Here is a 26445-nt window from a genome sequence, read left to right as displayed (position 1 = left end):
CGAAACTTCGTCGTCCCTTCACTGTCTAGTGTGTGGTTTTGTCAACATGTCAGCATATCATTGTAACTCTTCAACCCTTCACAGGATTCGAACCTAGGCCGCCAGGGGTCTCCCCATACACAACGGTATCACTAGTTCAGTGGTCATTTTAATGAAACCCAGACCCTACATAATTTGTGTCACATTTGAGCCATACACATGTTGTGTTATTTTTGACACGAAACGTGTAAGAACATTGCATATGTATCCAGGTAGCGTTACAGCTCAACATCAAGGTCCCTAAATGGTCACTAGCTGCCCCCATTCACCTGTCTATCTAGGTGAGCATTAGTTCCCTTTAATTAGCACCTATTGTCATGGGTGATGTACGGACTCAGGTGGCCTCATCCAGCAAGTCTCGGGATCCAGAAGCCGACACAAGTGAAGGAGTGGCACCTTCGAAAACATAAATATTTGGGTTAATAGCCTTCCGATAAGGCTTTTGCAGGTTGTAGGATTTTCGTGGGATAATTGATACAATTATTTCAAGTTACGGCTACTGTGAGAGATAAAGAGTGATGTTTACAAGACTGGAGGCTTGCTGGACAAAAAGGTCTCTTTTGTAAACAAGTTTCTTGCCACTGGGGTCCCAGCGCTCCCTGTGTGAAACATGAATAATGGCCTTCATTTGTACACGCTTCTGGGGCACGTTTGGTTCCTTTCAGCCTCAATACATTCAATGTAGCGGCTAAGTATGAAATATTACACATCACAAAGGTGTTTTGATAGAGATTTTAATACCCTTTCAATAGGTTTGGATCCTCATGGAATCACAATTACCTACCATGACTGGACTGGTTTCAGGCATTTATGATTTGGCATTGCCATCTTTTTTTTTCACCATTGTTCATTAGGCAAAGTCATATAAAACAGGAACCTCTTAACGAACCTCAAATTTATTAAGGCCAATGAAGAAATATTAGTTCTTAATGATGAATATTGTTAGCGCTGCATTCATCGTTTAGAGACCATATACATCGTTGCAAAGGGTCACCTCTCGACGTTCACTTTCCAGAGGCAGGGTTCGTACCTCGCTCTCCCAATCGTTTATACTTGTCACTATCATTTCCTGATCTTATAACGAGGCTTCTGAGAGGTAACTGTTGCGCTATATTTATGTACAGGATAGATAACACCTCACCTCGTTCATACTGCAAAACAAATCTGATCATATTCTTGTGATTCACAATGCAGATGAATTTAAAACTATTTATAACGACTTCACATTAATATAATAATTAATACGGTAATGTAATATATGTAAAAATAATTATCAGTACTCATGACGTTGAATTTTTTTCTTTTTGTAATATTGCATAATATACACTCCCCTTGTCGAAGCTTCTCACTTCAATGTGTGTAATATAAAAAATAGTTTTCAACATTTGGTACATTCACTGTCTTTAAGACGCCAACGTAAAAAATATTACCTTATCAAATGCGGCCTCCAAATGGTGCTCATGTCATACACAAATATCGATACTGCCATGATTACTCTGCTCCAATACGTCTGCCTCTTGTCGCCTCGGCAAGAAAGCGTCGCTCGTAACTTGTGACAAATCTGATTATTGATGTACTAAAGAGTGGCTTATCAACATGATGTATGGGATAGCTGATCACTGGTGACGGTAAACAAGCCAAATAACTATTTGTTTTTAAGCTCTACAATTCTGATCTCTAATTTTAATTCCTTTCGCGTCTCCTCATTCTTTTTCAATTAATTTTACATTTACAAACGCAGGTTTTCGCTGGTTTCCATTACAGACACAGTTCGTGTTTTCTCCTCTCTTCCAGCATCATATTACTTCTATTTCTATTTGTATATGGTCTCCACACTTGGCTCTCGTGTTAGGGGTCTCTCGACTTGGGATGGAGATCTCGACGAAACAGAATAAGTCCGCTTCGATACGTGACGAGAGGAATACCCCGACGCCCTTAATTTAAGGTCAACGACTCGGCAATCATCGATTTGTGAGGTCCTCGGAGTCTGTGCACCTTCCCACCAGACACCAAGGACCTGATGGTTGGTTTACCAGTTGAGTGACGGTTGAGAGGCGGGACCAAAGAGCCAAAGCTCAACCCCCGCAAGCACAACTAGGTGAATATAACTAGGTGAGTACCAGGCTCCGAGGCTTCCGTCGGCTCCGCCCACAGCCACCTCCCACAATCCTTACGATGGGAGCCATTATCAACATCATCAGCAGTGTGTTCCTGAGTTAGAATCTAATTAATGAGATTAGTGAGTGCTTGGCTCGTCCGTCGAGATGTCCATGTGCCGTAACTCCTCTGTCAGAGTAGCGTGGAAAGAATATCTAATTACACGCCTCTGCTTCTCTAGGATCACATCGCTACATTAACATTCAGTCTAGGGGTTCCCTCAAAATTAAACATACAGTGATCACTGGCAAGGTGGTGTTATCACTCTGTTGGTAAGAAGTTGTGGCCAAGAACCGCATCATAAATTGACAGATAAGTAAAGGAGGTTTGTGTGAAATGTGCAGTACTAACCTTGATGTGCCCACCTATAGGTCCAACGGTCGCACTTAAGCAAAGCCTTACGGTCATCAGTGGTTTAATGTGTGTGTGTGTGTGTGTGTGTGTGTGTGTGTGTGTGTGTGTGTGTGTGTGTGTGTGTGTGTGTGTGTGTGTGTGTGTGTACTCACCTAGTTGTGTTTGCGTGGGTTGAGCTCTGGCTCTTTAGGCCGGCCTCTCAACTGTCAATCAACTGGTGTACAGAATCCTGAGCCTACTGGGCTCTATCATATCTACATTTGAAACTGTGTATGGAGTCAGCCTCCACCACATCACTTCCTAGTGCATTCAATTTATTAACTACTCTGACACTGAAAAAATTATTTCTAACATCTCTGTGGCTCATCTGGGTACTAAGTTTCCACCTGTGTCCCCTTGTTCGCGTCCCTCCCGTGCTGAAGAGTTTGTATTTGTCCACCCTGTCAATTGTCAAAGTACATGTAAGAAGCGGGGTACACCTTGGGTGTGTGTGTGTATATATCCCCTGCCCACACTCAGCTCCGCGTGTCTTGCTCTATAGAACACTGGGAGATCCATTTTCCCAACTTTCTACTCCCTAATTGCAAAAGTTAACCCTGCTTTATTGTTTAATATGTGTAACCATCTTTCACTATATTATTCCCCCACTTTTTTTAAAGGGATGATGCCTCCCTACCACATGAGAATGGGAAACGGAATAATAGGAATGAATGATGTATTGGTTGGGCCCTCAGTCAAGGCGCACCGCTATAGGGATGTGAGTTGGGAAGGGGGAAGAGTTGTAAGAGAAGGTAATCATAGATATGTCTGAGAGCGTCCACCAACACATCTCGCGGGTTTACCAACACATGAACGTTCCGACACTCTCGAATTGTTTGTCATTGGAGGAGAACCTTACCTTACCTTACCTTGCAAGGATTGTTGTACCTTGCAGCGCGTTCACTCATACACAAAGTATCAACAATGTATGATCAGCGTTCGTATTTTCACTAACTCAAAAACTAAGCTCAAAAACTTAAAACTTCAATAAATTTTTGATTACGTTAAATTTATTAGCAGCCGCCCCAGAGCTCCTTGAAGTTGAGGGGTTACATAATATCTTATTAGGGCTTAGCTTAGGGCTAAGCTCAGAGTGAGCTTAGAAGCTAGAGCAGTTAAAACTCTCGTCACATTTATAATTTATGTAATTGTTTGTATGTCATGGTTCGGCGGATATACTAATAACGTCAAAAAGCTACTCCGTATACGCATTATTTGTATTACAACAAAAGGAAAGCCTTTTACTCCTTTGCCCTACATGGATGCCCGAGCGAGTACCATTTAACTTAGCGCTGTGGTCATCGTCTGTAATGGGGGTCCCACATCGTTTACTCCGCCTACAAGGCAGGGTCGTTAAGGAATCTGTATCACACACACGCACGCACACACGCACGCACGCACAAACACACACACACACCAGTCACCGCACCTGCCCCTACAACGCCAAGGATCACAACAAACTGTTATCTACTTCACTGCTGAGATAAGAATATTGATACTCTAAGGACTGTATTATTAGCTTTAAGGTATTAGTAATTTATTATAAATAATACTTGTTAATGGTAGTATGGCGAAGTAATTCTAACACTGTTGGAAATATTAATGCTACTTATATATTTGTATTAATGGTTCAACGATAAGCACGAGAGAGAGAGAGAGAGAGAGAGAGAGAGAGAGAGAGAGAGAGAGAGAGAGAGAGAGAGAGAGAGAGAGAGAGAGAGAGAGAGAGAGAGAGGACAGGTACATATATATTTCCTATAATACACACCACAATTTCCCAATCACGTGACTGAATTATTGCACCCTTCCTCTGTTTACCATCGTCTTTATTCTCCTTCCAATCACGTGCTCGTCTCTTGTGAAGGGTGGAAGCGTCCGTAGGGAAACATGCTTCGTCTTAGTTGCGATTCTGAGTGCCTTTTTTATCGGCCTTTCTTTTCAGCGAGCAATCGTGATATGTCATTCAGTAAACACAAACACGATTGAAAAGTTTATTCCAACTTCACGAGCGTATTCTTCTCTTTGAGAGATTGTGTCTGTCTGTCTCTTTCTCAGTTGGTCCGTTCGCAGTGTCTATACATTTCGTTCACAGTGTCCTGGAACATATATTCTATATAGAAATTAGTACATGATGTCTGGCATTTATTTGAGGGTATTTAAAATTACAAATTGAAACTTACAAGTTACGATTATAGGAGTCAAGTGAGGCACGCAGGAAGGAGGACTGTGGGAAGAGGAGGATGTGACCACCATTTTTCAAAGCCTTGACGACAAAGAGTGTCAATACTTGTCAAAGGGTTGGCTGCCGACGCTTACTCATAAAGTATTATTTTTAAGCAAGTTTTCATGGCGACTCGCTCTGCGTTGTGTTCACTACCAAACTATAACGTTATCATTAGTTCTACGATGAATACATATACATCACCTTAATCCTTAAAGCATTCTATTACAAAATACGATGTTCGTGTTCCCGGTCAGCAGCCGCGTTAAGCCGTGGCGGCGTGACCCAGCAATTTTCAAGGGTGGCAGGGATTTCAATTCTGTGTGTAGAAGTGATCCTCTGTCGGGCGACGCTGAACGTGCCTACTAGAGGCCTGGGGCTCCACCGTTCACTACCTCCCAGTCACCTTTCCTCCCTCACACACACACACGCACACACACACTATAAATTACCAATAAACCTTACCTATGATTATATTCAAGTTATAGATGTATATGATTACAAAAACGATTCGGATGTCTTTTTTACACGTCTCTGCAATAATGTTCGGTTTCTCGATGTAGATAACACCATTCAATTTACGAAAACGTCCGAAAACACGAGGAAATAAGGGGGCATCTGTGCGTGCGCTGATCTGCCAACCCCATTATATGTGACCAATACAGACGATGACATTTGGATTCCGTAATTTTTTGTTCAATTTGTACTGTGTATTGTTAAGAACTTCTGGAAAGAAAATTCGCTCATAACGACTTCCATCTTGAGGTTGCGGGGGACCTAAACAGCAGCGATTTTTTATTTCAATGTTTTGTGTAGGAAGTGGGACAGCTGTGACGACGTCCCCGTCTGGCCAGGCTCTGTGTGTGTGTGTGTGTGTGTGTGTACTCATCTAGTTGTATTTACGGGGGTTGAGCTTTGGCTCTTTGGTCCCGCCTCTCGACTGTCAATCAACAGGTGTACAGATTCTGGAGCCTACTAGGCTCTTTTAAATCTATATTTGAAACTGTGTATGGAATCTGCCTCCACCACATTACTGCCTAATGCATTCCATTTATTAACTACTCTAACACTGAAAAAAATTTCCTCTAAATGTCTCTGTGGCTCATCTGGGTATTAAGTTTCCACCTGTCCCCTTGTTCGTGTCCCACCCATGCTAAATAGTTTGTCTTTTTCCACCCTGTCAATTCCCGTGAGAATTTTGTAGGTGGTTATCATGTCTCCCCTTACTCTTCTGTCTTCCAGGGACGTGAGGTTTAGCTCACGTGGCCTGTCCTCGTAGCTCATACCTCTCACCTCTGGGACTAGTCTGGTGGCTTACTTCTGAATCTTCTTTGTCTTGTGTTTAACTAGGTATGAACTCCAGGCTGGCGCTGCATACTCCAGGATTGGTCGGGTCGCAAAACTTTCAATCTTTATCATTACTGCCACATGTTTAACATTGTAGCATCACAATCTTCACCATCACAATACTCTTCATGATCATAATCGTCATGACAATCATCATAATCATCACGATCATTATTACTATAATCTGTTTTATTATATGTTAAATGATTATATATATATATATATATATATATATATATATATATATATATATATATATATATATGTGTGTGTGTAATCACATAACAAAGTTTTACGGTTTAGTTGTTTACGGTACTGATGTATGGTTACTGGTTAAAAATAATTATTCTATAACATATATACACGGTTACACACATATGGTAACTTGGTATTTTCTTTACTAAGATGTAATTAATGAGATAAGAAACAATCCCAGCACCCCGGTATACAGTCTACTGCACCCAGTACACAAACTACACTACAATAGTCCAGTAAACACACAGTACCCCAGTACACACACACACACGCGGGGGTCGTGGCTGAATGGACAGCGCTTGGGAATCGTAATTCCAGGGTCCAGGTTCTATCCCGGCCACCGCCGGAAACAGATGGGCAGTTTCTTTCACCCTGATGCTCCTGTTACCTAGCAGTAAATAGGTACCTGGGAGTTAGACAGCTATTGCGGGCTGCTTCCTGGGACGGTGTGTGTGGGGGGGGAGGGAAATTAGTAGTTAGTAACAGTTGATTGACAGTTGAGAGGCGGGCCGAAAGAGCAGAGCTCAACCCCCCCAAGCACAACTAGGTGAATACACACCACAGCACTAATACACACACACACAACATCGAAGCGCGCGCACACACACACACACACACACACACACACACACACACACACACACACACACACACTCACACTCACACTCACACTCACTCACACTCACACTCACACACTCACACTCACACACTCACACACACACACACACACACACACACACACACACACACACACGCACTCACACACACTCACACGGTGAGGCGGGACCAAAGAGCCAGAGCTCAACCCCCGCAAGCACAATTAGGTGAGTACACACACACACACACGCCACATCCCAGTACACACACCCCACAACATCCCAGTATACAGACACACCCCACAACATCCAAGTACACACCCTGGTACACACCCTGGTACACACCCTGGTACACACCGTTGCATTACACCATCACCCACAGAAACCCGGGAGTAGGTTTGGCAGCCATAAAGACCAGAGTGGAGGGACCTGGCCAGCTGTAAAGCGATCCTGCACTAATCGGATGAGGACTTAATCCTGAGCCATTAATCAGTTTTTTGGCCCACGTCTCCAGCCAGCGTCGACTTCATATTCATGACAAACGTTTCTCTCAAATCAGGACATTCATCACTGGCAAGTTCCGGAAGGTCACGATGAAGTATAGGTTATTTTGGGCCTCACACAAGCGCTGGGTGGATGGACGATGTTATAAATCATGTTATACTTGACTTGCAAGTAATTATTAAATGTTCATCTCACAAAAGATAGTGTCGTGATAAAGCCATTCACCGCCTTTCCTACCATATAGCCTTCACTGTCATTCACTAACTTCCCTACCTTTTACCTACTTCCCTACTCTTCACTTTCCTTTCATCCTTGTAACCATTTTCACCAACTACTGCCCAAATTAAAAAATCCAACCAGTTTTAATATTACACACACACACATATTATATATATATATATATATAAATATATATATATATATATATATATATATATATATATATATATATATATATATATATATATATATATATATATATATATATATATATGCGAACAAGCCTGAATGGTCCCCAGGACATATGCAACTGAAAACTCACACCCCAGAAGTGACTCGAACCCATACTCCCAGAAGCAACGCATCTGGTATGTACAAGACGCCTTAATCCACTTGACCATCACGACCGGACAAAATGAGGTGATAGCCGAGGCTATTTGAACCACCCCACCGCCGGCACTCGGATAGTTATCTTGGGCATAGCATTTTACCAAATCACCTCATTCTTTGGGGCAACACGTGAGGAACACAAATGCGAACAAGCCTGAATGGTCCCCAGGACATATGCAACTGAAAACTCACACCCCAGAAGTGACTCGAACCCATACTCCCAGAAGCAACGCATCTGGTATGTACAAGACGCCTTAATCCACTTGACCATCACGACCGGACAAAATGAGGTGATAGCCGAGGCTATTTGAACCACCCCACCGCCGGCACTCGGATAGTTATCTTGGGCATAACATTTTACCAAATCACCTCATTCTTTGGGGCAACACGTGAGGAACACAAATGCGAACAAGCCTGAATGGTCCCCAGGACATATGCAACTGAAAACTCACACCCCAGAAGTGACTCGAACCCATACTCCCAGAAGCAACGCATCTGGTATGTACAAGACGCCTTAATCCACTTGACCATCACGACCGGACAAAATGAGGTGATAGCCGAGGCTATTTGAACCACCCCACCGCCGGCACTCGGATAGTTATCTTGGGCATAGCATTTTACCAAATCAGCCGGCGGTGGGGTGGTTCAAATAGCCTCGGCTATCACCTCATTTTGTCCGGTCGTGATGGTCAAGTGGATTAAGGCGTCTTGTACATACCAGATGCGTTGCTTCTGGGAGTATGGGTTCGAGTCACTTCTGGGGTGTGAGTTTTCAGTTGCATATGTCCTGGGGACCATTCAGGCTTGTTCGCATTTGTGTTCCTCACGTGTTGCCCCAAAGAATGAGGTGATTTGGTAAAATGCTATGCCCAAGATAACTATCCGAGTGCCGGCGGTGGGGTGGTTCAAATAGCCTCGGCTATCACCTCATTTTGTCCGGTCGTGATGGTCAAGTGGATTAAGGCGTCTTGTACATACCAGATGCGTTGCTTCTGGGAGTATGGGTTCGAGTCACTTCTGGGGTGTGAGTTTTCAGTTGCATATGTCCTGGGGACCATTCAGGCTTGTTCGCATTTGTGTTCCTCACGTGTTGCCCCAAAGAATGAGGTGATTTGGTAAAATGCTATGCCCAAGATAACTATCCGAGTGCCGGCGGTGGGGTGGTTCAAATAGCCTCGGCTATCACCTCATTTTGTCCGGTCGTGATGGTCAAGTGGATTAAGGCGTCTTGTACATACCAGATGCGTTGCTTCTGGGAGTATGGGTTCGAGTCACTTCTGGGGTGTGAGTTTTCAGTTGCATATGTCCTGGGGACCATTCAGGCTTGTTCGCATTTGTGTTCCTCACGTGTTGCCCCAAAGAATGAGGTGATTTGGTAAAATGCTATGCCCAAGATAACTATCCGAGTGCCGGCGGTGGGGTGGTTCAAATAGCCTCGGCTATCACCTCATTTTGTCCGGTCGTGATGGTCAAGTGGATTAAGGCGTCTTGTACATACCAGATGCGTTGCTTCTGGGAGTATGGGTTCGAGTCACTTCTGGGGTGTGAGTTTTCAGTTATATATATATATATATATATATATATTCCTGCCCGGCGTCGGAGGAGTTCGAAGAAATCTACATCCTCTAGGAAACAAACTTCCCCTTACGTCCTCTTAATGTTCATTTTTTGTAAACAATCATATATGTAACTGTATAACCTTGTATAATAAAGCGTACAACATGAAAAGGGGGTGGTAGGAGAAGTGAACACTCATACGTATTCAGAGTTAAATGGCAAGTTTTTCTCTGAATGCTCTGTGTTCGCTTCTTTGAGGCTGTGGGTCCCTACAATTGCACCATTGTAGACTAAAATGATGGCGGGGACGACCACAACACGACGTGAGTTATTACAAAAGCTCTCCATTTAGGTTAGGCAGACGAGGTAAAACCCGTAATAAACATTCCGGGAGACGGCAGTCTTTCCATGCAGACACATACAGGCAGTTGGCCTCTCCACGCATATAAGCAGATGGCCACTGGCAGACGACTTCTCCACGCAGACAAGCAGTCAGCCTTGTCACGCAAACAGGCAGACGGCCTCGCCCCGTAGGAAGATTGACGGTCTGGCCACGCAAACAGGCAGACGACTCAGCCACGCGGAGTCGCAGACGTAGACGTAGCAGACTTCTGCCTGCTATGTAGACAGGCAGCCTCGCCACGAAAACAGGTAGACGGCCTAGCCACGCAGACAAGCAAACGGATTGGCCTAAGAGACGGGCAGACGGACTGGGCCACGCAAACAGGCAGTCGGCCTCGCCACGCTGACGAGCAGACGATCTTGCCAAGCAGACGGCCTCGCCACGCAGACAGGCAAACGGCCTCGCCATGCAGACAGGCAGACGGACGAGCAAACTGCCAAAGCGATGGACGTTACAGACAGACAGATTGACGGACCAATGGACAAAGGACAATCAGTCACTGTGAATAAATAATGTCAGTAGCGTTAAATTTTCGAATAAATATTCCCCCGTTTCCAGAAATCCGACATGTTGTGTTTTCTTGGGCGTTCCGGATGAGTGAGGCTTCGACGCCGGCCCCAGAATCAACACACTATCGCAAAAAAACACAATGGAATTCTGTCAAGCGTTTAAACGATCCCAAAATCACCGCGGAACAAAACCCAATTTTAATTTCTCGCTGCTCTACATGCTTTGAAACGTTACAAAAATGCTAAAAAACCTTAAGACTCGTGAAAAAGGGACACGAAGAAAATAACACTAACCTACATTCGAAGTATATATATGGAGCAGAAAGCGCTCGGTAACGGCAAAACAAAACCCCTGTAGTCGAGAATGAACCGAAATTCCCCGAATGAACAAAAAGCGGGGAATTATTTACATTTTTCCCCCCAGCGGGCGGCTAACCCTTCGGCGAGGGAGAGACAGAGTAAACACCGCCCAGCCCCGTGTTGATTCTCTCCATTCACGTGTTAATCAATTACTTCCTCTCCCACGCCGCTACCCAGGTATGGAGGCCCGCTCGTCGTCCGCCTTAGCTGGTGTAGTCGCCAGGTTGGGGGATGGGGGCTGGGAGAATGGGGGTAGCTTAGCTGGGGTTAGCGACGATCTTTGCGTAACTTGTTGGTTAACTGGGCAAGAGGGGTATTTAATAACTTCAGCTGGATCTTAGTAAATTCGGCTGTGTTATAAGAGACGCGTTGCTGACTTCTACTAGGGCTAGCGGAGCTTTGCTAAATTTAGTTTGGGAAGAAAGTGCATTTGCAGGTTTTGCTGGGAATTGGTAGCTGCATCCAAGCTCAATAGGGGACCTGCCTGACTTAAGTTAGAATATCGGGGAAAGTTTAATTGACTTCAATGGCGACTTAACCGAGATCAGCTATAATTAGTGGAACGTTTATTAGAGTTTAGTGCAGACTAGCTAATATTACAGTAATTTGCATTAGCAGCGATCAACCGATAATCAAATCTTAAAATATGTTAAGAAAATTATAATGAAAAATGTTAAGCCAGCATGACAAGCACTTGGAAGGACTAAGAGGATAGAACGGGAGCAGAGGCAGGAGGACGAAGGTGCAAAACCACTTTACCTATCAGGGGTCAAACGCTGACCTGTAAGAAGCGAGGAAGCACCGAAAATTGATTCGATAAAGAATTGCTGCTTTCAGAGTTGAAAGGTCTTCGGGTTAACTGGTTTGAGCGGCGACTGCCTTGGGTGGTTACTGAACAAGACGCTAACTGGTCTAAGAGTTACCGGTAATTGGTTTAAAAGTTTATCTTATCTGGGCGATAAATATATCTGAGCGTAAATTTGTATTATTATGGGCATAACTAGTGTCAGGTTAACTGGGTCCTGGGGGTGAGCTGATCTGCGAATTTTCTGTTCTGGGAACTACTAAACAGGGTCACATTTCCGATCATACACAAAGATATACACTACAGTCATATACATTCCTCTCTTCATAAACCATCGTGACATACACATTTGTAACTTGTATATACAAGAATAGATTACTTATAATAAAACGACTAATTATGCCTGATTAGAGTCCCTGGTGAGTATAATCCGTAACGTGTAATGATGGACGCCATTTGAGGCGCTCTGCCAAATATATAAACACAAGCACTTAGAATCTTTTTACGGGCTCACCATAGCCCGTGCTACATGGACATTTCGTTCTGAGTAGCTAAATACAAAACAACAACAACAAAATCTTTGTTCGACGGGCTACTCATGCCCGTGCCACCTCTTGGGGTATCAATCTTCATCAATCTTTATTCAATACATTGTTTTCAGCACCTTGATAATGGATGTAGGTTCATCCCTTGATTCGGTTTAATATATTTACACAATTATTGGGTCTTTTCTTCACCTTCAATAATAAGATTAATAATAATAATAAAAGTAATAATAACAATAATAATAGTAAAAAATAGTAAAATTATTGCTATAACCTACGATCATGAGCGGTTTGAGCTGCTGTTTGAAAGGAATATTTCTCAAAAATCAGCTACAGTGAAATAGTAAACAAATGATCTGCTATTTTTTAATACATTTCCATTAGAAAGATTATTATACAATTTGCCCTAAACTGAGTTATGAGTGATATCCAGCTTCTTGAGAGAGTGCTAGTGACAATAGCTTCAGTGGAGCTTCAAACTAAGCCAACATTACAGCTATCGAGGGCGCCATGACGCTATTAAGAGTGACGGCAATATATAAATTTAGGTGTACGCATCGCACGGGATATCGAATACGAATGTGCGCGAGCCGCTTTAGATATGCTAGTTTCATAGTGCATTTGCATGCAACATTTAACACGCGTCTTAAGGACAGTTTCGTTAATTTCCATTCCTATTATAATGATTGCTGGATTGTATAGCAGTGCTTCTATTGCTGGATTGTATAGCAGTGCTTCTATTGCTGGATTGTATAGCAGTGCTTCTATTGCTGGATTGTATAGCATCGAAATAAATGTTCCAAAGGAGTGATGCGCTCTCACTAACGCTCGCCTCTTTGGCATGTCTACAAGGGTAGCCCTGTCACACTACCCTAGGGTATGCTCACCTCTATGGTATGTCCACAGGTGTGGTCCAATCACACTACCCAGAGGTATGTTCACTTATATGGTATGCTCACAGGACGGACGGACTGTTGACGAAGACCTGTAAGCTTCGGTTGCTTAAGTAATTTTCAATGAGGTGCAGAAGATTCCCATCAAGCCACAGTCTCGTAACTACGACTCCAGACCTCTGGACCAGATCCTATAACATGCTCCATATCCAGGACTATAACGTATGTATCTTCTCCATGCTTCCATTTTCCATTTGTTCTTGTTCTATTTTCAGGTCCACTTTTGTAGCAGATCTGATGTGCTTTTGTCTCTAACGCCAAATTGCTCGTTACTAATTATTGCCAATGTACTTTTCTAGTCTTTGTACAAGGATATTTTCGTTGAATATACCAACGATTGATATAACCAAAAACATAAACATTTATCGCATTTTTAGACATACCAACGTCTCCCATGACTGGTTATACCAGTTTCTCCCATTATTCGACATATCAGTTTCCCATGATTGGAAATATTTAAAATTCTCTGTGACACAATAGTTCGGCGACTTTGATTTCCCAGGAAGTTCATGATTGACAAAAATAAAGTAATTGTAATGATCAAAAATTCTAGGAAAAAATATAACAAAAAAATTAGCTGGAATTTTTTTTTCACCCTGACGAGCCAATTGATTGTCGGTTCCGGAGTGAACCTGTCCGCAAACTGCTGATATGTTAGTTATACCAGCATCTATTAGTCATCATCAACCAGCATACTGATCAACTATCAACATTATTAACCATCATCATTATCAACCATCATCCTTATCAACCATCATCCTCATCATCATTATCATCATAATGATCAACTATCATCACCAATAACCATCACCCGCATCATTATCAATCACCATCTTCAACAACCATTATTTTCTAATCATCAATCACCATTATCAACCTTCATTATTAACAATCATCATTAATCATCATCATCACCAACCATTATCAATAATCACCATTAGCCATAAGCATCATCAAACAATCATTACCGATGGTTTACCTATGGGATCATACCCCTTTGAAGAAACGTTACCAAATGAACCAGAGAAAACACATACCGCGGATTCAACAATAGTTTATATGATCCTTTGGAGGCAACGATGCATCACACCAGTTGATTATTGGAAAGCGACAGTGCCCAGAGCGGGAGTTTATTCCCTGGTAACACATATATTTGAGTACATACATGAGCATTATCCTGCCCTATCATCCACCTCCGTATGTAAGCGCGTAACACATTATCCTGTGATGACCAGACCACACATCTTAAAGTGAAGAAACGACGATGTTTCGGCCCGTCCTGGATCATTATCAAGTCGTGTAACAACAGAGAGGAAGGTACAGGCAAATACATCATGTAAGAGCAAGATGAGAGGTGGAGACTAGGTAAGAATAGGATGAATGTAAGATTAAGGTAAGAATATGATGAATGTAAGAAAAGAGAAAGGTAAGAATAAAAACTGGGTAGGAATAAGAAACAGGGGTAAAGCTTAAGTCAGGTCACATTTGTTAAGGTTAGAGTATTTAAGTATGTTGTGTGAAAGGGAAGAGTCAACAACAACAAAGCCAGGACTAAGGTTCATGTTGCGCATCAGAGCAGAGTCAACAAGACGGCGTCTGTGAAGAGCAGAGGCAGGAAAAATTATCTTGGAAGAAAAACCAATCTAAAGGACGATTAAAGTCCCGAACATGACCGAAGAAAGCATTGTTTGTGTCTGCAGTCTTAACACTTACTTTGTGTTCCTCAAGGCTGTCGTTTAGTGTACGATCAGTTTCACTAAAGTATTGGAAAAGGACAAGACGAACAGGAAATAGACTAGACACCACCAGCACAGGAAGCAGGAGGAGCAGTGTGAACCAGATTACTATGAAGAGTGTTAGTTTGTTGAAAGGCGAGCTTTATATCAAGAGGACGAAGGGTATTAGTGTTCACTTTGAGTTCTGATATGAAGGAACGGCCTCAGTTTCTAGATTATGAAATTTCTAAAATTTACAAATCTTTTTCTCCCCTTCAATACCCTTTACATTTTATTATCTGTGCCTATTCACAAGCTAAACGCAGTTCCTTTCATCCCAAACCTGTTTCCAACACTATACCACTGTGTTCTGCCTTCCCTTCCTCGCTCTGATCTTATTACGCTATTAGTAGTATTGTAGGATAGAGATAAGAGAACCGGGGAGTGGAAAGGGGAAGGAGGGAGAGGGGATGTGAAGGCGAGGGGGGAGGACGAAGGAAGTGGGGGAGTGGGGAAAGCGTAGGGATAGGCGAAGGAAGGGGGGAACGAGGCGAAGATGAGTGGGAGAACGATGGCGATGGGGACGAGAGGGGTCAAGGGGGAGATGGGAGAAGAGTGAGACGAAACAGAATGTCCCGGGCATCGCCAAGTACCCCCTAATCTTATATTTTATGAAATGAGGGGCTAAGTGGGGGGGGGTCAATGAGGAGGGGGAGGACGAGAGAAGGGGAAGGGTGGAGGACGAGGAAAGGCCGAGGGGAAGGCACCCGGGCACCGCCGGGTACCCCTTCTAGTATACTTAAACAATGTTTATCTGTTTGTCTGTCCGAAGGTGGAGACCAGACGATTCAGACTGGTCTCAAATGTGTCGGGAGAATGGACTGGGGTACGGGACGGCATAGACTGGTCGGGGGTAGGCCTAAGTTAAATGCTATTAGCAATCATAACCAACCTCAGCCCTTTTCAGGGAGTCAAGTGTGGGAATCAAGTGTAAAATATGGCGTGTGACTAATGCAGCCTTTGTAATATCAAAATTATAACACTTCTTACACCCATACAGTTGTTTCAATGTTTATTAATAATATTCATGGATGCATAGAGATATGGATGGGTGAACAGGTGGATAGAAAGATGGACAGATGAATGGATAGATGGATGAATGCATAGACAGATGGTTAGAGAGGGGGGGGGGACAAAAAGCTAGATCTATCTATCTCCCCCTTTGCTCCTTCGTACTCCTTCCCCTCGTCTTCCCCCTCTCTTCCTTTCCCTCGTCTCCCTTTTTCTCTCTCTCCTCATCTTCTCTCAGAAAATTAATCATTAAGAAGAACTGAAACAACTCTATTGGTATCTTAGAAAATATATTATAACTAAAAACTTTAGGGGGAAAGACAAAATATTTTTTCACACTTGATGCCATAAAAATAGCATTGGGGGGGGGTCAATAAATGCTGATATTTCTTAAAGCATTTAACTTAGGCATATCCCGACAAGCCTATGTTCGCCGAGTATCCCAGACCCTTCCCCCAGGAAAGCTGAGGGAGTCTAGCCCCAAGCGTCTGGCTTTCTACTTTAGACAAAGATATTCTCCCTTATAGATATATAACATTAGCCTCCCTTATATATAAACGCATAATATAATATCTTCCCCGAAGCTCAACGCCATACAGCAGTAATACAGGACAACGTGCGCGTCGTGACACGCTGAGGTAGGAGCAGCCGCTGAGAGAACTGTGATGAGTAAGGCAAGTCTGCCACTGTTGACCTGCACCGTCACCCAGTGATGGATGGTTGACATGGGGATAACCAAAGACCCCACCCACCCCAACTTCTCTCCCAAACCACTCTACTCCTCTCTTGCCCGCCCCCACTACTTCTACCCCCCACCCACCCAACTTCTTCCCCACCTGCACCACTAGTTCTTCCCTACCCAAACTACTACGTTTCCCCTACACATCCCACTACGATTCTCCACCTAGCCCACTCCCCCCCCCACCCACCCCACTACTACTTCTCGCCCATTCCACTGCTTCTCCCCAACCCACTCCACCTCAATACCACGCCTCCACCCACCCCGTCTTACCCACCCATCCCCAATTCTCATCCCCCCCCCCCCCCACTTCTCCTGACCCGCGTTATTCTCCCCATACCTCTCCTTCCCCACCCACCCCACTTCTCCCCAACCCTCCCCAACCCACTCCACTTCTCCCCCTATAACCCCAAAATTATCGAGTGAACGTGGAAGGGGAATCGGGAAGGAGGGTAATAAGCAGAGAAACATTCTCATCCCAAATATTTCCTTATAATCTTATTCTTCTATTACTTTCATTCTTCTATTATTTTCATTCTTCTATTACTTTCACTTTCAGTATATCCCCCCCCCCACCTATCAAAGGAACAAGGGCACGATAACCAAAGATATTGGTCTACTCGTCCGATTTATTGATTGATGAAGATTAAGCCACCCAGGAGATGGCATGGGCATGAATAGCCCATAAGTGGTAGATTTTATTTTAGTAAATGGGGATGAACACTGAACACTGAAGCCATGTTGTTGTTGTTATAGATTCAGCTACTCGGAACAAGTTCCAAGTAGCACGGGTTATGGTGAGCCCGTAACTTACCTGACTGAAGCCATCAACAACATCAGATTTATACCGCTGGGAGGTCAGGCAAATACAATTAAGTAAGGAGTAAAGGTAAGAGGCGTGGGTCAAATAACATGTGTGTGTGTGTGTGTGTGTGTGTGTGTGTGTGTGTGTGTGTGTGTGTGTGTGTGTGTGTGTGTGTCACACACACAGTGTCAGACCACGGAGAAAGAATTTAAACAGGAATTCCCTTAAGTACTTTCGTGTAAGAAGGAATCAGTATAAAGTATATATGTATTAATATACGAAAGTACTTAAGGAAATTCCTGTTTCAATTCTTTCTCCGTGGTCTGACACTGTCACATTTTTCATCACGTGTTAATTTCCGTGATTTACACACATATTTTATATATATATATATATATATATATATATATATATATATATATATATATATATATATATATATATATATACATATATATATATATATATATATATATATATATATATAATATGTGTGTAAATCACGAAAATAATATATATATATATATATATATATATATATATATATATATATATATATATATATATATATATATATATATATATATATATATTATATATATATATATATATAATATATATATATATTATATATATATATATATATATATATATATATATATATATTCCAGCTGATTTGTACGATGAATGATGAATTTTATATCAAGGAAAAATGGCATATTTCTGTGTCACTTGCGACGGCCACTCAAAGATCGTGATTAAAAATACCCTGTAAACACTCCAGGAAGGAATGACGATCCCAATACTCTACTGCCAGCTTGCTCTCTCTCCTCCCTTCTCTCTCACTCACATCTCTCTTTCCCCCTCCCTTTTCTTTCCTTCACTATTCCTCCCATCCTTTCCTCTCTTATTTCATGTCTCTCTTCAACTGCTTACCTTCCCACTTCCCCCCATGTCTCTCATCTTTGTTTCTCTTAAATTAACACTTCATGGAATGATCTAATTATGTAAGTAATAACATCTTGTTTACGATCTAAGAACTTAAAAAATCTCCTTTTTGATCCTATCTATAACATTTGCTTTAATTATGAAGGAGCAGGATAATTTACTTTGCAATAAACTACATTATTATTAATATATATATATATATATATATATATATATATATATATATATATATATATATATATATATATATATATATATATATATATATATAAACCCGATGAACTGACATTTATGTATAAAATATTTATAATATTGAATAATCAACGAAGGAAGCAAATTTTAACGCATCAATAGAGGCTCACTGTTGTGTGCTCGCGCGCGAGTGTACTTGCCTATTTGTGCCTGCAGGATCGAGAATTAGCTCTTGGACCCCGCCTTCCTAGTTGTCGGTTGTTTAAAGCAATGACTCGTCTTATTTCACCAAAATATCTACTCCTATTAACGTTAATAGGAGGAACTCCTATTAACGCGGCATACCTAACAATGCAAGAGGCCACTTAACACAACACATCTTGATAACGCCTACAAAACAGCCCCGTCTGTGAGAACAAAATCAAATAATAATAATAATACAAAAATGAAGAGAGGGGGAGTCGTCAGTGGTGTATATCATTGGAGGCGTTGTCTCCAGGTCGTCGGCCGGCCGGACGGCACCACTTACTCAACTCTCCCAATCCTTCCACTATCCCTTCCACCACCACCCCATCCCCCTCCCCCACCTCCCCCACTACCACCACCACCCCCCATCCTTGGCTACACACGTACAAATGAGAACGACAAATTGAACGTTCTTGCCGCTGTGTCGTGTCCGTTAATAATAATAATAATAATAATAATAATAATAATAATAATAATAATAATAATAATAATAATAATGCCACAACAGATAGTACCATCATAGCCCCCACTACCAGCACCATCACAACCACATACACCATTACAACTGCCACCACTAACACCATCACTACCACAACTACCACCACAAGCACCATCAATAGCACAATTACAAACACAAATAGCACCATAACCACCACCACTGACACAATAACCTCCATAGCTAACACCATAACCACCACTAACACCATAACCACCACTAACATCACCGCCCTCGTCACCATAAGAGCTACCAGCAACACTACTAGCATTACCTTGCCACCTGCTTCCAACTGGTAATTATGCCTTCTAGTTCATTATTTTTAATTTTTTTTTAATATGTTTCAAAGAATTATCCACATTTTATTCACTGTTGTTCGGAGGCTTTCTTGTTTCCAGCAAGCAAATAAATGGTGCGTGCGTGTGTGTACTTACCTAGTTGTGCTTGCGGGGGTTGAGTTCTGGCTCTTTGGTCCCCCCTTTCAACTGTGTGTGCGTGTGCACGCGTATCAGCCAGTTCACAGAATATTATGGGGGGAATAAATCTACTACACTTGGCTTGAACATGTAATGACCAATTCATTATAACAAAGTCGCGAGTCCAAACCAAGATCGGTGCTTCCTACATGTATAAACCATTATAAGTGAATGTTATTATTATTATTGGTTATTAGCAACTATTAATGTTCATTTTGCAATTATCATTGTTTATCTGCAACTATTAAATATCTCATTCTATTGATAAAACTGTATACCATGTAATCAAAACGCCATGAAGATAACCTCATGATGAGTTGGCAAGCTTGATCACTTTTAAGATCGACGCCAGAAGCTGGGAGCTCTTCGCTTGATACCTGAAACATTGTTGCGTATTGTTGATCTTGTAATTAATGCTGTTGTTAATTTCTTAACAGGTGTGTGTGAGGCTTGCGAAGGCTCGAACGCTGTTGGTTAGACCAAACCATTTTATCTTTGAAACTTGGCTGTTGATCCTGTAAATGTATGGGGGTTCTTCACCAACTGTCTTTTAAACTGAACATGATTTGCAATAGCTCACAGCAAATTCACTAAATTACTTTAACTTATATAACATCCATTTTCATCGTAACTAATTAATGTCGCGTTCATGCTCAAATCTATTTATGCAAACACAAATGTGTTTAGCTTCGCAGGTAATTTATCACAAGAGGAAGTTTCTTTTCAGCACACATTCAACACAATCACCATTATTATAATGGCCCGCCATAACTCCTCCTCTACTTATCAAACGAACACGCCAAACATGTACCATTATCATCATCATTACCAACCATTACTCCTCTCAACTCTCCTATAACCATGTACACATACAGCAAACATTGTGATATACTCTATCCTGTAACAATCGTGTGATGATAAACTCCTCTCACTAACGACTATTAGACGATCTATTTTTAATAGACAAAGCCCGAGACGGGAAGAAACAGAGACGGACAATAGATAGATGGATGGACATGTAAGACGATGGCTACACGGATAGATGGACACATATATGTATAAAAAGATAAGTATGAGAGAGGATAAAAAGGGAGAAGGATATTGATGGATTGATAGAAAGCTAGGTTAGTAGATAAACTGATGGAAATATGGATATACAGATGGGTGGATGGATGGATTGATAGATGGTCAGATGGAAGACAGACAGACCCGTCAAATGCCGAGTACCCTTATAATATACAATACACTTCACAGCAAAACTAATGCAGCCTCCAAAAATAGCAATATATAAAAATATATTTTTGGAGTGTTCCTCCCCCCAAAAAAAATCGGAATAATGAATTACTAAATGGCTTGACAAAAGCTGCAACAACCTAACATAAGACTCTAAACTAACTGTACTCTAATTTATTTCCCGTAAAATCATCCTTCTCAATGTTCACCTCAATCGCTAACCTTCTGTAAAACACAGAGCAACCTTGGCCTAATCATTCACAAACTCTTCCTCTGTATTAATCCGCTGAAATAACATTATTTCCGCTTCTTATACTGTATACATGCCACTTTTAGTGTTGGTTTCGGCGACTCAATGATCAGTCTAATAGTTCGATGCTCCCGGACACAGGTTCGAATCCTCGTCACGGCCCTTGTGGATTTGTTCAATGATCCCTAGTTCGAGTTTCTTTAAGAAAGCAATGTTAGTAAATAATTAAATATAACTTGCGGGTATAAACATTGCCTTTCACCGAGTTGACGTTTCCGTATTGAGAGGACTAGTTTGCCTTTGGTAGTGTTGGATTTAGGGGCTATTAACCGCGAGAGGGTTTACTAAGGCCACTACAAAGGCAAACTAGTTAGCAAGTATACGTTAGGCATCAGTATAATTACAAATTAATGTAAACTGAAGTGTATATACTCCGAGAAGCGGGGTATACCACTATATTAACCTGTATGGGCAAGTAACTGTTGCTAGGAAAGTAAACCATAAACGTTTCGTCTGATTATTTTATGTTAGAAACGTTTTCAATATGGAGACGAACTTTTGCTTTTTATTTTTACAATAACATAACCAGTAAACCCAAAAGAACAATTTATACACGAATTTCAAGTTATTCTGAAAATTGCAACGTTAAAATGACACACTAACATACGAATTTAAAATTACCCATTAAAATAGCGCTCAATGGCGATACTTTTTTGTTGTCAATTTCTTTAATACTTTACATTTTACTTCAAAATTCTTTATCGACACATGTATACGCGCGCTCCTTATTCCCGGCACAAACGCGATATAAAAGCATCCATCAAACTTGTTGGAAGATTACCATAATCATCCTCCACGCTCCTGTAGTCGCCCAGTGGAAATGCTGTAATTCCACCTCGCACCTTCCGCCAGAGGGCTGGCGGAAGGAGTGGCACTGGTTCGACGTCGAATCAACGATATCGACGTTAATTCGGAATGGAATTGGCGTTTCTTTTGGATATTGTGGCCCTATTGTGCATGCTCCTCCTCCTCCTCTAGGCCTTCCCTGACCACTTCCAATCCTCATCTGCTATATTCGTCATCTTTACTAGTGTGGCAAAATTATAGCAGTCATTAACATCTTTACCTGCCCCGTCGTTTATGTGGCCATGCAATTATGATACTTAAATCCCGTAGATGAGGTTATCAGCAGTTCCTGGTGGACATTTTTATTTGTTCTAACTTAAACATGGAATTGCGCGCGCACGCAAGCACGCACGCACACACACACACACACACACACACACACACACACACACACACACACACACACACACACACACGAACGCACGCACAGGTTTCGTGGCCGAGTGGGCATTACTTAGTCCAAACGGCCTGAGTTCGATTCCCGGTAAGGCAGAAACGAATAGACAGTGTCTTTCACCTCTTGCCTCTTTTCACTTAACAGTAAACAGGTCAATGGGAGCCAGTTGTTACGGGCTGCATCCTGGGGATGTGCGAGATATAAGTATGTAGTAGATACGAGAGAAAATTTTATTGACATTAGTCATTACATTGAACTCTCGAAGGTTAGAAAGGTTTCCACCTGTGTTCCCTTGTGCGTGAACAACTTATGTTAAACTGTGTTTATCTAACCAATTAATTCCTCGGAGAATCTTGTATGTGGTGATCATGTTTCGCCTATCTCTTTTTCTCCAAGAGCTGACAGCTTTGATCTTGCAGGAACAAATAGTAAATACACACGCGTGCGAGAAATTAAACCTCAAGTCTCTGGAAGATAGAAAAAACAGGAAAGACGAGGTCGCCGAATACAAAATACTTCTGGAGACTAGACACAACAAACAAAAACAGACTATTTAGCATTGGTTCTACACAAATATCAGAACACAAGTGAAAACTAAGTACTCAAGAGGGCCACAGAGATATTATAAGTAATGTTTTCTGTATGATACCATTACACCAGTCGATTAAAGATTGAGGCAGGATCCAACAGCTGAAGCTCAACCTCAGATAGAACAACTAGGATAGTACAATAAAAAACGACCCTACGGAACCTACGGAAACTCTAAGGTACTGTAATTTTACTGCAAAGTAACATAGACCTTAAAGTGTCCACATTCTGTAATATTATCCTCTGGGGAGAGGTCTGTCACAGAGGTCTGTTATGGAAACCACAATAATAACTCCCAGTCACCTAACATAACCTGTCTTATGCTTCAATAGTTACAGGGTAATATACGCTATCTTAGGCCTAATTTCCTACTTATATGTTCCATACAAAAGTTTAGATTTGGTATTTGCGTTTTTTCTCGCGCTCGTGGCAAAATCAATAGTACAAAACAGGGACCTTTTTTTCTGGTGCAAAAGTCCATACTTTGTATATTTAATCCAAAGGCGCTATAGGTTGGCATTACATGAACGTGAGGAGACCAGGGGTCAGGTCACCCAGAAGAACATGTGGAAGATTTATCGGGGAACAGCCAAGTCGTACATATAGCTTGGTTTTGTAAGTGATAAAACTGTAGGGTTCACGGGAACGAATCCACAAGGGCCGTGACGAGGGTTCGAATCCACGGCCCTTGTTCATTTGCTTCATTTGATACATCATGCTATTGTGACATTCGGTGTGTATATGGTTCACCTTATGATTTTTCATTATACTTATCTAGGTGCTCCTAGGCCAACTACTGACTCTCCCCAGGTGTAACCTAGGTACCTACATAATGTTAAGTGAACAGCGGTATAAGGTGAAAGGAAATGTTTCCCAAACACTTCTGTCTTGCTGCAGAAGTCGAACTCGGGACCTCTCAGTAGTGATCAGACTGCACCTTTTACTGCGCCACGTTACCCCTATACAATTACGTTGGACAGTATTAATCAAGTGCTGCTTGGCTAGGTTGGGTACTGTCAGAATTCGGCTCAAAAATCACGCTCAGGAGTCAAATTTCCGACATTTCAGATATCTTGAAAATTGCAGGGGGGCTTGGGCAAAATATGACCCATCGCCGTTTTCAGTAATTGGCATATTTTCGGTATAAAAAGTCGTAATATGAAAACGAAAATAGGTGCAGAGTCAGATTGGGTTATGTTAGGTAATACAACACAACAGTAATTGGCGAACCATCTTATGAACGAAATTATCTGTATCCGATGTATCATAGTGTAAGAATAGCAGCAAATGCAACGCATTAAGAGGCATCTGAAGTTTTTACGCCAGACGACAGATGGTTAAAAAGTGGTGTCCAAGAGCTGCAGTTTAATTCACTAAAACTCAAATAGGTGTGCACACATGCAGTCTCTACACACTATCTTCATATTCCAAACTAATCTTCTATCTCTCGGAATCATATTTACTCAGTAATTTCCTAGCTCCTTTAGTATGTTTCTTGGGGAGCCTTGGTAAAAATCCCCCTCCAAAATATGGAACATATATACGAGTTCTAGCCTTCTATTAGTTTCAATAATTGTCTTAGATTTTTAGATGTCTCAGCACGATTTTTTTATGAGGACTTAAGTGGGATTGTGTTAAGAATATTATTGATTTCTGAAAAATTTCCTTTAAGATCAAAGTCAGGATTCCGTAATGTCTGGTTCATGGAAAGAATGAACTCGTAAAGAATTTTGTATTATCACAACTCAGTAATGAAGGGTAAAGCTATCCGGTTTTCACCAAATAACTTCCGGCGAGTTTCATAAAGTAGGTACTAGCACACAGACGAGACGATGACCTTACGATTTAACGAAATCTAGGTCTTAACTATTGAAGACGGCGTATTCCACTGTCGGTCATCTAATACAATAACTCCCGAACCCTTCGACCAATGTTACAATTGTTGTTTAAAACTATACACGCGTAATTGTGCTTGCGGGGATTGAGCTTCGAGTCTTTCCTCCCGCCTCACAACCATCAATCAACTGGTGTACAGATTCCTGAGCCTATTGGGCTCTTATTATATCTACATTGAAACCTGAGTATTGAGTCTGCCTCCACACAGGTAATGTCTCTATGACTCTTTTGGGTACTCGGTTTCCACCCTGTGTTCTCTTTTGCGTGTGCCACTATGTTAAACTGTGTTTATCTAACCTATTAATTCATCGGAGAATCTTGTATGTGGTGATCATGTTTCCCCTATCTCTTTTCTCCAGCAACGTGAGGTTTAGTTCCCGTAGTCTCTCATCGGATCTCATACTCCTCAGCTCGGGTACTAGTTTGTTGGTATAATTTTGAACTTTCTCCGATTTAGTCTTGTGCTTTACTAAATACAGCCTCCACGCTGGAGCTGCATACTCTAGGATTGGTCTGACATATGTGATATACAAAGTTCTAAATGATTCTTTACGCAAGTTTCGAAAAGCCATTTTTATGTTGGCTACCCTAGCATATGTCGGTGATTGTATCCTCTTGATGTGGGCTTCAGGGAACAGGTCTGGCGTGATATCAACCCCAGGCCTTTCTCCACGATCTTGAAGAGTTTTATCTCCCAAATGGTACCTCCTGTTCCCTACACCTATCTTCATTACTTTGCATTTGCCCGGGTTAAACTATTAGGCATTTGTCAGACCATTCCTTCAGTTTGTCCATGTCATCTTTTAGCCTCAAGGTGTTCTCCTCTGCATGTGTGCGTACTCACTTACTTGCACTCACCAAGTTGTGCTTGCGGGGGTTGAGCTTTGACTCTTTAGTCCCGCCTCTCAAATGTCAATCTACTGGTGTACAGGTTTCTGAGCTTATTGAGCTTTTATCGTATCTACATTTGAAACTGTGTATGGAGTCAGCCTCCACCGCATGACCACTTCCTAGTGCATTTTCCATTTATTAACTACTTTTACACTGAAAAAGTTACGTCTAATGTCTCTGAGGCTGTGTGTGGACGCATTTGTGTATCAACCACAGGTAGATAAATCCACGGTCGACTTAGATGGAGGAAGCCAAGGAGGATTGCACTCAGACGAATCCACTGTAGACGTAGAAAACAATCTCAATTTCACAAAAGAAATTAATGTACACGCAAAACAAGCGT

General features: G+C 41.8%; 1 long non-coding RNA gene across 1 annotated transcript in view; it reads right to left on the bottom strand.

The window, feature by feature from the left end:
- LOC138365760 (uncharacterized) overlaps window positions 1-26445 on the bottom strand; it is a 148974-nt gene that overhangs the window by 95669 nt on the left and 26860 nt on the right. The window lies entirely within an intron of this gene.

The sequence above is a fragment of the Procambarus clarkii genome, chromosome 17, assembly GCF_040958095.1.
Source record: "Procambarus clarkii isolate CNS0578487 chromosome 17, FALCON_Pclarkii_2.0, whole genome shotgun sequence".
In the NCBI taxonomy this organism is placed as follows: domain Eukaryota; kingdom Metazoa; phylum Arthropoda; class Malacostraca; order Decapoda; family Cambaridae; genus Procambarus; species Procambarus clarkii.
The sequence above is the reverse complement of the archived record's forward strand: the minus strand, read 5'-3'. Positions and strand labels throughout refer to the sequence as shown.